The sequence below is a fragment of the Semicossyphus pulcher genome, unplaced genomic scaffold, assembly GCF_022749685.1.
Source record: "Semicossyphus pulcher isolate SPU_LCO1_2020_fin unplaced genomic scaffold, fSemPul1.0.p SCAF_6, whole genome shotgun sequence".
Taxonomy (NCBI): domain Eukaryota; kingdom Metazoa; phylum Chordata; class Actinopteri; order Labriformes; family Labridae; genus Semicossyphus; species Semicossyphus pulcher.
The window spans coordinates 9,101,191-9,114,428 of record NW_027211737.1 but is presented as its reverse complement, the minus strand read 5'-3'; the positions used below and the strand labels follow the sequence as shown (position 1 = coordinate 9,114,428).

Here is a 13,238-nt window from a genome sequence, read left to right as displayed (position 1 = left end):
CAAACTCTATTTTTTTTATATAGGGGAGGGTAAAAGGTTTTGTCGTACATATAATGTGCGTTCTGTTGTTTAATTGGCTCGCCCTACTCGATTAATCCCACATGTGATACAGACAGACAGACAGACAGACAGACAGACAACATATAATAAAAAGGAAGGGGAAGAGAGAGAGCAGCATGTGATGGAAATAGAGAGAGAGGAAAGAGACAAAGAAACAAGTCTGTTCAATAAATGTTAAATGATAGCAGTTCAGGTACACATTTTTACATTTTCAATGGTTACTTTGAATGTAAATAAAGAGTGCATAAGAGAGAGACCTGACCTCATTCAAATCATTGATCAAGACCCCCCTTTTTAGGACTGCTTTCAATCCCTGATGCTGATTATTTTAATTGTTTTAATTGCTTAGTCTCCTCTTATTGTGTTTCTTTTGTTGTTTTTTAAAATGTGATCATGTAAAGTTTCTTTGAGTATTATGAAAAGCGCTATATAAATAAAATGTCTATTATTATTATTAAGAGCCGTTCAAAAGAATCGGATCGTTCGCTAACGTCACAACACGTGTAGCAATAGGCCTACCACAAAGAGAAATATTGTATTAAAATTGAAAGTCCTGCATTCAAAGTTTAATTTGAATAAAATTACATTATAGTATTGGCATTAAAACCAAAAGTTAAAGTACTCATGAAAAATGACACATTTTCACAAGAATCACAAGTAGGGTATAACATGAATATTATTTTTGAAGCATTGATGTGGAGTTTATTTTAAGTACTTCATGAACTGATAAGCTTAATAATTGTCTTAAATTAAATAATATAGATGGATAACAATTAGCTCACTGATTGTATTTAAGTTTAACTGAATCTGAACTAGTAACTAACGATTACTAACCGTTAAGTAAAAATACAGTATTACGCTCAAAATAGTAGCATAGTAAAAGTATTACACTTATCAGAAAATGGAAACACTTTTAAGTACAAGTAGCGCTGCCTCAAAACAGCAATAAGTTGGGTAAATACACTTTCTGCCACTGTTAATGACCGAATACAATTTCCATAGCTGTTTAACGTTAACTTGTCTGATGTACGTCTAAACTCTCTCTCGCAAGTAAGCTAGCAAAGTTAAATCGTTTTAGCCGCTATCTGACTTGTTTTTAAAGACCTTGAACTGTTTAAACTACAACTAAACAAATAAAACTTAATTAGACTTTGATGTTTAGCATTAAACTTACATTTTGATTAAGATTTATGCTGTGTTTTTGACAGGCGAAGTCTTGTGCAGCGATACAGTCAATTTATGGTTGATGTCAAAGATCGTTTATTCGGGATGAATTCGTTTTTCGTTTTCTGAACTACAAAAGCGGTGATAAACCCTCAGGCATGCGCAAAATCCAAATACTACTATGAAGTCAAATCCCACATTTCTTTTGAAATGAAAATTAAATTATTGTTATTATTTTATATGTATTATTATTATTATTATTGTAAGAGTAAATTGTGATTCAAGGGTTTAAACTTAATTAAGGAAATATAAGTTAAGTAGAGTGATCCAGGTAAGAGATCGGTAGAGTAATGGCTTGACTGAGCTGTGTTTAAACTGCACTAAAGTTATGAGGAAAACCCAGAGTGTTGGACTGTTTTATTTTTTCAAAAAATGCAAACAAACATGCTTTTAGAGAGCAACTTACAAAAAGTTTTAAAAAGTGTCTCAGTAATAAGTTCAAGAACAAAAACTGAAAATAATAAGCAGACATACTTTTATTAGTAGTTATAGTGTCTTGTTGTACTTGCAACACTGACCAATTACACCCAAGTAAAGGAACATTGATACACGTGTGCCATTAAAAATAAAATTAAAAACCTGAGAATGTTAATTAAATGTGGCATAGGTAGGTAGGCAGAGAGTAACAAACAGGAATACACTGATGACAGTCACCTGAAACAATTTATTGTCAAGGACATAAATTATTTTTTTGTTAATAAAACTATAACATAAATTAAGTTAAATAAATTAAATAATATTACCATGTGTAAGAGAAAAGGCCAAATAATCTGCAGTTTATTTGGCTGCAGTACTGATCACAAAGTACTTGTAGGCAAGTCTTGCTCTTATATTATAAAGTGATTAAGCCATTCATTTAATTATATTTAAATTATTTTATTTTTAAATCAATAAAAAAAGGTGCTAGCAAGTTCATGTATGAATAAGCCTTTAAAAACTACTAAATTAAACAAAAAAAGTCAGTAAACTTCATGAATTCGTGAATACAAAAACCTTTATTTAGGAGTTGCACAGTGGAAAATGTCAAATCACCTAAAAACACATTCTTACTTACCAAATTTGATGGTTGGGCTATAAACCACCAGAGGGGTGTACTACGAAGCAAGATTAGTGATTTAACCAGGCCTGTTGAGCCTATAATAGCCAACCTAACTGCAGTTTCTCACTATGATCCTGAAATCATGAGTATCATTGTTAAACTTTGAGAGTTGTAGCTGCAGGCCTGTTAATACAATACATTTTTGAAGCAATCCTCTCTTGCCTGTTTGCAGCAGCAGTGTTGGATTTACCGTAATAACTTTTATAGTATATTCATCAGTTGTATGGCAGGTTTAGGTGAAGCGTGTTCACATGTAGGTGCCTTACTCTACGCTTTGCTAGCAGCTGTGAACAAACTGAGTGGCACTGCATGCACAGATGAAGCCTGTGTCTGGAAGGAGCCTAGCGTGATGGCCAGAAACACAGTTGGGTATGCACCAGGCAGCCAGATTGCTTTCACAAAAGCCCAGAGAAAGAGATCTGCTGATCGGTGTGGTGACCTCCCCCCTGCCAAAAATTCCACCTGCAACCCCAGATGAACGCATAGCATTCTACAATATGCTACAGTTATCAGAATACACTGAAAAGGAACCTATCAAAAGCTCCATTTTGTGTGTTGTCCCTGGCCATGCAAAGAGGTACATACCTCAGGCAGTGCAACTGAACATCCTTGTATCTCTAAACAAGATGTACAAGCACGAGTACAGGTCACTGTCACAGCAAGAACTGCAGGCAAAGAGTGAAGAGGTCTTTACAAGGTTAAGCATAACAGAAGAACAGGTCACTCAGTATATGATTGCAGACAATAATATCTGGAATATCACAGGCACAAGTAACTAGGATAACTCAAGTGCAGAAAACAAGTTCTCCATAGACTTCAATAATGTCAAAATTCCCTAATACTTTTTTCAATAAAGGTTAATTTATTACTGTTTACATTTGTCACACATTACAACCTTGTTAACTAAATCTTTTTCAATTGTAGTGCCATGTGAAAGAAATCGAGACAAGACTACAATCTAAACGTGCCATGTGGTTTGACCAGAAGGCAGGAAGGGTGACAGCATGAAACATCCAAGCAGCCTGCCACACTAACCCAGACTAACCAACTGTCTCCCTGCTGAAGAAGCTGTGCTATCCTGTGGCCTACAAGGACCCAAACAACAACACACCACACTCTCTCAGGTATTCACATCCACTTTACACTGGATGAGAGCAGCACACAAATAAGAATACCAAATTAAACAAAAGCAGTCAAGAAGTGATGGGGAGGAAAACCATGGCAGAATGTGCAGAAAAGTTTTTAATACAGCCTTAAAACCCTCGTCTTTCATAGCATTGTAGGCCTATACAAAAACACACCTGAAGTCTACACACCAACCACTTGCACAGCAACATGTTTAAAAACAAACTGTCATGCAAGTGGGCTGCATATATAAGGAGCAGGTGTTTTTTTAAGCCTAAATGCTGTTAAAGATTAGTATTTTAAAGCTGTATTAAAAACTTTTCTGCACATCCCCCTGGTTTCCCTCCCCATCACTTTTGAGATTTACATCCACTTACCTCATCTGCTGGTAAAATACAAATGATTGAGATAGGGGTGCAACTATTGATTGTTTTTGTTGTTGATTATTTTCTTGATAAATCAATTAGGTGTTTGGTCTGTCAAATGTCAGAAAATGTTGAAAAATGAAAGTGTTTCCCAAAGCACAAGATGACATCCTCAAATGTGTTGTTTTTTCCTCAACTCAAAGAGATTCAGTGTACTGTAGAGACAGAGGAGTAAAGAAATATTTCTCCTCACATTCAAGAAGCTGGAATTAAAGATTTTTGACATTTTTCATTTTAAAAAATGACTAAAAAGATAAATCCGTTATAAAAATAGTTTGCGATAAAATAGAGATAACCACATCCGCTAACTAGGATCTTACTCAAGGTGATACTTAAGGTGTACAATATTTTCTCTGTTTTCAGATTGGGCTCTGAACATGAGAGTAAAGTAGTTGAGGAGTACACCAAGATGGCTGGGAGCCACCACACCAATCTCAATGTCAGGAGGGGAGGGCTGGTCATCAACCCTCAATACCCATGGTTAGGGGCATCCCCAGATTAACATGTGACTGCCATGAGATGGGTGTGTTGGAGGTGAAGGCACACAGCAGCCTTCAGAATAGCACTCTGATGGAGAAAGGCAAAGAGGACAGCACATTTCGTCTCCAAGAGGTTGAGGGTAAACTTTCTTTGAAAAGGGACTATCAGTACTTTTAATCAGGTGCAGACACAAATTCACCTGACACAAGACAGCTACTGCAACTTTGCTGTCTGGGGACCAGGGTAAGGAGGCAGAGGGGAAATCTACACTGAGAGAATACTGCCAGATACTTACTTTTTGACACCATGTGTGAAAATGTACACACATTTGTCCAGAAATGCATCATTCTGGAGCTAGTAGCAAAAGTGTTTACAGCTCCTATTCTAGCAACATCACACGATACCACCAAACCATCTGAGGGCAGGGGCTGTTACTGTGGAGTGCCTGCCCTGCATAATGACGACAGACTTGAGTGTAAATCAGGAATCATTCAAAGACAGTACATTCACAAAAGTTGTTTAAAGCTTGACACCACACATTTAAAAATGTCAAGCTGTAAATGCAGCGACTGCATGTGGAAGATAGCTAAACAAACGTGGGATAACAGAAAAAAACTGCACAAAGTATAAGTTTGAAGTGTTTTATTCAACACAGGCCACATACTGTCTGGCGTATATATACATGTACATGCAGGTTTTTGTACATAGATGCACCTACACTACATGTTTGCTGACACAGGCAGAAACTATTTACATGTTTGTTATTGTTTGTTTATGTAATTCACAAACTTGACATCAAATAAATTATTTATTCAATTCCTTGCCTCACCAATAACTCCTCTCAACATGGATCCGAACTGATGCAAGTCCACTTGTGGACTCTAGTTCCACTGAACCCAGTTGCTTTTTCCCTTTAGTAAAAGCTGGGATCTTAAGCTCAGCATTGTACAGACCAACTGAATCTGCTACATTAAACCCTCTATCAGCCAGGATCACATCCCCTTGGTTGAGACGACTGTTTTCAGTCAAGTGTTTGTTTGATGTTCTGCCGCCCCATCCTTTTCATATAAAAGAAACTGTTCCTTGTGGTGTTATGCCAATTAGATATTTCATGGCACAGTGGCGTTCGTATTTTGAGTAGGTCTGTGCTCTTGCTTTTAGGTCTCTCGGCTTTTTGAAAAAAATCTCAAAGCTGTCAATACAAGCACATCTGCGAAAGACCTGTCTAAATATCATTGGCATTGAGAGCTGAAGCTCTTCTCAATTTGGCCAAAACACAAGTGCTGGAACAAGTCTTGCATTTAATACTTCAATGGTGTTAAGAAATGTTCTGCTAGCAGTTGGAAATGAGATCCTGAAAATACAACTGAGCAAAGAAAGGGAAAGGTTCATTTTCAGCCTCATAAAAGTTAACAGCAGTTGCTGGAAGGGAGAAAGGTTTTTACCAGTCTTCAGAAATATCACAAATGTTAACTACTTGTAGCTTGGAGTATGAGGGGAGTCCAGTCATTACCTTCACCTTTTCTTTTCTTTTCTTTTTTTTTCAAAAGCCAGTTCATCAACTGTTCCTGATTTAATAATGTCTTTTAATCTTTGGTTTTCCTCCCTGAGGTCATTACATTCCTTCTGTAATCTTTTGATCTTTTCCTTACATGGTCTGTTATCACACTGTTGTTCATCCTCCGCAGGTGGTGCCAGCTCAGCATCTGGCACTGATGACAATTCTAGGAGGACATCCACTGCATCTTGCTTCTTCTTCTCCTCCTCCTCCTCCTCCACCCTCTTGTTCTTTATTCTGTGTGTGTGTGTGTGTGTGTGTGTGTGTGTGTGTGTGTGTGAAGTCAGATGGAACCCAGTCAGGGGACAGTGAGTCATCAGATTTGGCACCTATAATGACATAAGAGACTTTATGTCCAACAAGTTGGAAAAAACGGTAGTGAAACATGTGATATCATTCCTGCAAACTGGTTAAATCTTCTCACCCTTAAAACAACTACTGATAACTCTTCTGAACTGAAAATGAATATTTCCTTTAATTATTACTACAACCCCAATTCCAAAAAAGTTGGGATGCTGTGTAAAACGTAAATCAAGAACAGTTGCATCAAATAGTGTACAGTAACAAAAAACAATTAACCCTGATTTTATCAGTCTGAACATTTGCTTCACATTGTCTTTGTATTGTATTTGGCTGAATATAGGTGCAAACGGATTTGCAAATCATCGCATTGTGAGGTTGTTTACATCACCACAGCATCCACACTCTTTAGCTAACTTTAGCTAACAGTAGTTTAACTCATCAAGGCCACCGCCGGTTGCCGCGGCCCATGACAACAAACCATGTCAGAATGATTACGTAAAGATATGATTAATGGCTCAAAATACAGTTAATTATGTAAGTGTTTTCTTGCCATTACCTTTAATGAAGTGATGGCTTTAAATCCGTGTATACTTTTATCGGCTGCCATTGTTTACCCACCCCAGAGACCGAGACACATTTAATGGCAGAAATTCACAATCTCCTCCTTTCAGGGTTTTCTTTTTCGGACGGGATTCTAAAAAAACACAGCCCAGGCTCATCTCCTCGTCGGTTTACATCCGACTGCATTTTGGCTAAACAACGGGAATCACTCGCTTCAAATGCTTCAAATGACGTCGCTTTCATGTGACGTCACGTCCATCGGGACGCTACAACGTCATTAGAATTCGAACATAGATCAAAGAGTTCAAAGGTCTTTGGTTGTCGCATTCCACCTGCTAAAGACTTATGAGACACACACTTCTGGCATTACATTAGACACTTACTTACTGTTTGTTTAATCCCAGCTACATTGTAACTGAATTTAGAGTAAGACATTGCTGTTTCTTCAAGATAAGAAAATGAGTAAAAACACAAGAGGAAGTTTCACAATGGAGTTCTTGACCCCACAGAATTCTACCCCTGTGGAAAAAAAATTGGTGCCGTTTGAGGAGATTGAGGAGGAGATTGAGGAGGAGATCGAGGAGGAGATCGAGGAGGAGATCGAAATGGAGGGACAGCAGAAAAGAGAGGAGAAAGGGAAAGTTATGGACAAGAGTAAGGATGACCTTTCCGAGAAGTCGGAAAGCAGTAGCTCCCATTCTTCCTATACTTCCCCCTCATATAGCTCTAAATCATCTAGGACTTCATCAAGATCTGCTAGTCTTCGAGATTGCCTGGACAATGAGAGAAGAGCCAACGCTGCTCTTGAAGAAGCCCTGAAAAAGGAAAAAAGTGCCAGATCTCAACAGAAAAAAGAACTGGAGCGGGAGCGAAAAGAAAATGAAGCTCTTGCAAAGGCTCTGAAGAAGAAGCAAGCTGACAAAAACACCCTCCGTGTTGAGATGGAGCTCTTGAAGGTACAAGTGGTTGATCTGAAGCAGTCCAAAAAACAGCTTGAAAGCAAAATGAGTGGATTGACCTCAGAGCTTCGAGAGCAGAAGAAAGTGATTGAAAAGCTTATGAACGAGCGTAATCGCCAATATTACCATGAACACAAGGAACTGAACCAGGTCCTCATTGAGCAGCAGGAGAACATTCTGAAAAAAGATGAAGAAGTTGAATCCTTGAAATCCAATGTTCAGATTCTTCAGATAAAAATTGAAGACAAGGACAAGATCGTTTTCTCGCTACAGGAGGATGTTGAACAGCGGATCTCAGAACTTAAAGAAGAACGAGCTAAAAACTATTCACTCCAGAGGGACCATGATGCTTCTGTATCCCAGCAGCAGAAAAAAGCAGAACAACTGGACCATCTGGCTTCTGAGAATGAAAGGCTGCAGCATAAACTTGAGGCTTCCCTGAACGAGTGCCAGCTTGCTCAGAAACAGCTTCAGGTCGAAAGGGGAAGTTGTCGCAGATTTGAGAAGGATCTTCAGAAGGAGAAAACTCGGTTCTCGAGAGCCTATGCAAAGATTCAAAAGCAAGAGAGAGAGCTCTCTGAGAAGACCCTGGCTTTAGATAAAAGCCTGGCCTCCAAGAAACTCTTAATGTCTACCCTCAATGATGAAAAGAGGCGCTTTGAACAGCTGTTTTTGCAAAAGCAGGCTGAAGATGATCCTCTGACAAAGCTGCGTAGCCAGCTGAAAGAATCCTATGCGTCTTCAGAGCGTCTCACGTATGACATGCAGACATTAAAAATGGAGAATGCAGACATCAGGGCTAAATTACAGGTCAGTGAGAGCGATTATGAACGAGTAATGACCAAGCAACGCTTTCTGTCTGAGGGCCATGCAGAGACGATGTCACTGAAAAATGATACCATCTCTCAGTATCAGTCTACAATCACTAAGCTCGAGCGTATGGTAGATGAGGTCAAAGCACAACAGCAGAAGGGACGGATGACACAGATAGAACTCCAAAGTGCACTCGAAGAGGAAAAAAGAAAGAACTCTGGGTTGCAGCAGACAGTTGAAAAAACTTCCTCTGCTCTACAGAAAGAAAAGATCACCTGCGAGAAGTATCGAGCTGAGCTAAAGATAGCCTTGACCAAGCAGATAGAGACTCTGGAGGAAAAGCACAGATTGAACATAGCTCTCCAGAACACATCTCTCAGCTACAGGAACAACGATTGGATGAGTCAGACATTCAGTTCAGACGCACCCAACACCCCCAAAAGAATTCACCTCCCCTAAATACACAGTAACTCATCATCCATTGTCAATCAGTCAATCAAACAGGCAATGGAGCCCAATTTAATTTTACCCCCTTAATCCTTTAAATGTGTTTTTTTGTTTTGTTTTTGATCCTGTTTGGTGGCACGGCGGTGCAGTGGCTAGCACTGTCACCCTCTGTGGAGTTTACATGGTCTCCTCGTGTCAGTGTGGGTTTACTCCGGGAGCTCCGGTTTCCTCCCACAGTCCAAAGACGCGCAGTTAAATTTGAACTAATAAACAAATAAAATTTAACAAATTTAAAAAAAGAAAATCTGCCTCTTATGGAAACAGTCATTTCAGCACCACTTGTTAATGTTTTTGGGATCCATCACTTTGTTATGCTGAGAAAATGAGCATTCAATTTTCTATAAAATGTCACTAAGAATTATGTTGCAACTATAAAGTAAAGCCAATAAACTACAACATGCTTGAGTTGTCAACCATAAATATTGTGTAAAGTTCAACTTAAATTAGATCTGTTATAACAAATACTTATTTAATCCAACCTGGGGTTTGTAAGCACCCTTTACAAGGTATCCCATATGTACAAACAATGATTAAAAACAAGCATTTTTAAGGGTTTGTCAAATTAATTTATTGTTACAAAATTTATCAAGAGAAGAAAGAACATTTAGAAATTATTAGACATACAGAGAGAATCTGAATTCTTGTGAAGGTACAACTTTTAGAAAACCCATTCAATGAGCATCACTGGGTTTTTTCTGCACAAGCACTGTACACTTTTTACCACAGGGAGGCACTGTTCACTAAACCATAAAAAGATAAAATGCATAGAGATAGATAGAGGATGCAATGGGGGAAGAAGTATTCAGATCATGTACTTAAGTGAAATATCACACTGTGAAATATTCCACTACACGTCATGCATTTAAATCTATAAAAAATAAAGTAAAGGTATACTAAAGGTATCACAAGTAAAAGTACTCGTCCTATAGTAAAATGTACTTTTCCTTTGGGTAGCATATGTTATTTTTGTTATATTTTATATTTTGAGAATATATTTAATTTATTCATTTCATTTCATGTTTATTTGTATAGGGACAGGTATGAACCAAGTAAACCGATGCCACACACTACAGCATTGATAGCCTTGGCTTCTTTGCAATGCCCATCCCTAGATGGGCCTTTAAAATACATAAAATTAACTACAAATGCACAAGAGACAGTACAAAACAGACTCAACCATAAAACAGATAACAATACAGGATACAAAATATCCTACAATAAAAATTAATGTAAAACAGGAAGCACAAAATCATACATGACTATAAGAGAGCCCTCTTCAAAAACTGTTTCAATTTGAGTTTAAAATGCTCCCACTCAGGGTCCAGTTTGAGCTCTGCAGGTAAGGCATTCCACATATTGATCCCCTGATCCTTTGCTACTTTATAAGTAGCAAAAATAAACTAGACTCTAAAGGTGATTGAAGTTTAGGTTTGGATGAAAAACAACTCTTAGATTTCTGTCTGATTATTTATTTAGTCTAAAAACCAAATTGATTCAGTTCTAAATCCCTTCCTAATGCACTTAAAGTGGAGGTGATGGGTGACAAAGGGTAGCAGAGATGCATTAATTTACCTACATCTTTATTATTAAAGCTGTAGTTTGAGTGGTGTTGAACTAGACATCTTTTATATATTAGAATAATATTAGAAACTCCTTTAATGCTCACCATTACAGCACCACAACCCACCACAACCTCAAATATTACACACTCACACACAAACAGAATGTTACATTTACACATACATTTGGGTGTTTTAATCAAAATATTCTATTTACCTATTTATTTCTATTAAAATATTTTTTTTAATATTAAATTCTGTGGTAAAACTAAATTTGTGTTTGAACATTGACCACTGCTTTTATGCTGTGAAACAGTTTGTTTCTGAAACTCTGAATCCAATAAAACATTTACATTCAAAAATAAACATACAGACAGAATTATTAACATTCTGACTGTCAACAATCTCAGACAATAATGAAAAAATAAAAGCTCTGTTACAGTAAAATGTATTGCAAATCTGTTGTATTACATCGGATTGTATAATAAAGTGGCTGTTTAGTTCATATAGTATACAGTTAATAGTATAAAGCATTCTTCCCTATATCCTCCTCACCTAAGCATATTCCCATCACAGACACTTCAGTGATCAGGCATACAAAACAAACTGGTAAAAATCCAACCTCACATTTTTTAAATGAAGCCCTTTGTCTCTAAAGAGGTGGTCAAATTTCATTGGATGGTTTAAAAAAAAACAGCTTCACAATTCAGATCAGCAGAATCTTAGAAGTTGTTTCCTAAATATCCTTTGCCAGATTCTCAGGATAATATACCTTTGACATGATTTTTAACTTCTGGTTTTTCACTTTGGGCTCATTGTCTACTTATTTGCCTGATATCTGACCTGCTCCTTTATCACAGTGACCCAGAATCACATAACAAAAGCTGTTACTCACAACACTGTCTGATTCTTCCCTTTGTTGGTGGTCCTTTTTCACTTCTTTCACTCTTTGTTGACACCTGAAATGCATTTTCTGCATTTATGTTCCAACCTTGCTTTAATTCCTTTTGCTCTATGTAGCCTACACAAACTCTCACTGAAACACAACACTCAAAAGCCTGTTACCTGATACTGCTGTATGTGAGTTTTTTTAGTTTCTGTCCTCTTGGTGCAGAATCACATCTTTCTTTGTGTTGCCCTCCTATTGTGTTGCTCCAGTATCAGGCAAAGTTTCTGTTTGGGCTAAAATGTCGCTAGAGATAACAGGGACACTTATACTACACTTTATTGACACTGTACATCTGCTTTGGTTGAGTTGTTTATATCTATAATAATGCTGTAGTACATTAAAATACTTGTATCGCATGCATGTGCATGTACATACAGTAGATTCTGCTGCAAGATGAAGACTCTAAAAAGCATTTATCCATAGATTCCTATTAATTACACATTAACATTTACCTTCCAAAAAATCCCTTAAGTCAGAATAAAAGTTGTAATCTCGAAGATCTCAGTTTTGTTCTCCTATGGCGTGTGACGAACATGGTTGGCTCCGGTTGTAACTCTTGATTTTCCTTGCTGACAGTCGCTTTTCCTTTTAGACTGTTTAGACTTTCTCTTTTTTCTTTTTTGGGGGAATTTTACTTATTTTTGAAGTTTTATCTGCAGTCATCGATCTTTTCTTTGTTTGTTCAGCCATAGTAGATTACTGTTTACTCGCAACACTTGCAGAGACCGGAATAGCAGCTGCTTAGCCCCGCCTACCCTCTCTGGCAGACCAACCACTGCTGGGTGATGGAAAACGCGTCACTAACTGGGCGCTGCTTGTGATGTTTTTACGTGAAAGTGGCCACAGACACCCAGTCCGTAATATTGCAAATGTAAAGGCTTTCATCAGTGGGCCATAGACTCAATAGTGACTTTACAGACATTTATTGAAATTAAAATTTTCGAGATTATAACTCTAAACAGGAAATACCTTAAATACTCACATACTTTCATATCGAGTTAGATGAGACGATCAATAGCATTTCAGGACTGTGCACTAAATATGAAGCTTCAACCAGCAACTAGCTTAGCTTAGCATAAAGACTTTTTAAATTGACTTTTTCTAATTAATGAGATCTTAAGGTACTGTTAGCTAGATTTTGTGACGGTTGGACAGAACCAGGCTAGCTAATGACCTTTTTTTTCACGGTTTTTGCGCTAAGCTAGGCTAAGCTAACTTGCTACTGGCTGACACTTCTCATTTAACATACTAATGAGTGTGTTGTGATCTTCTTGCTCATCATTGACCTTAAAGAAAGTGGTTTGGCAAAAAAAAATTGAATCATTTATCAGATCATGACAACTGACTAAACTCCATCCGCTGTGAGATTTGGTAGAAAGCCTAAGAAGTGTGTAACATGTCCTATTAAGTTCCAGCACAATCTTTTCAACTGCACAAATTTCTTTCGGTATGTATTATTAAACAAACTATTCGAACATTGCAGAGGATAATTATATCATGACTTAAGTTTCTTTCCATTTTTGTTAACATATATACAGAAATATGTCATGTTGCTGAAAAGACAGAATATATTTTAAGTATATTTTTGGCAAGTTTAAGGCTATGGTACAAAATAA

The 13,238-nt window shown here is 37.4% G+C and overlaps 1 pseudogene; it reads right to left on the bottom strand.

Annotated features, from left to right (window-relative positions):
* Positions 1 to 5,395: 5,395 nt before the first annotated feature.
* Positions 5,396 to 7,078, bottom strand: LOC138610867 (uncharacterized; annotated as a pseudogene).
* Between the last annotated feature and the right edge of the window lie 6,160 nt (positions 7,079 to 13,238).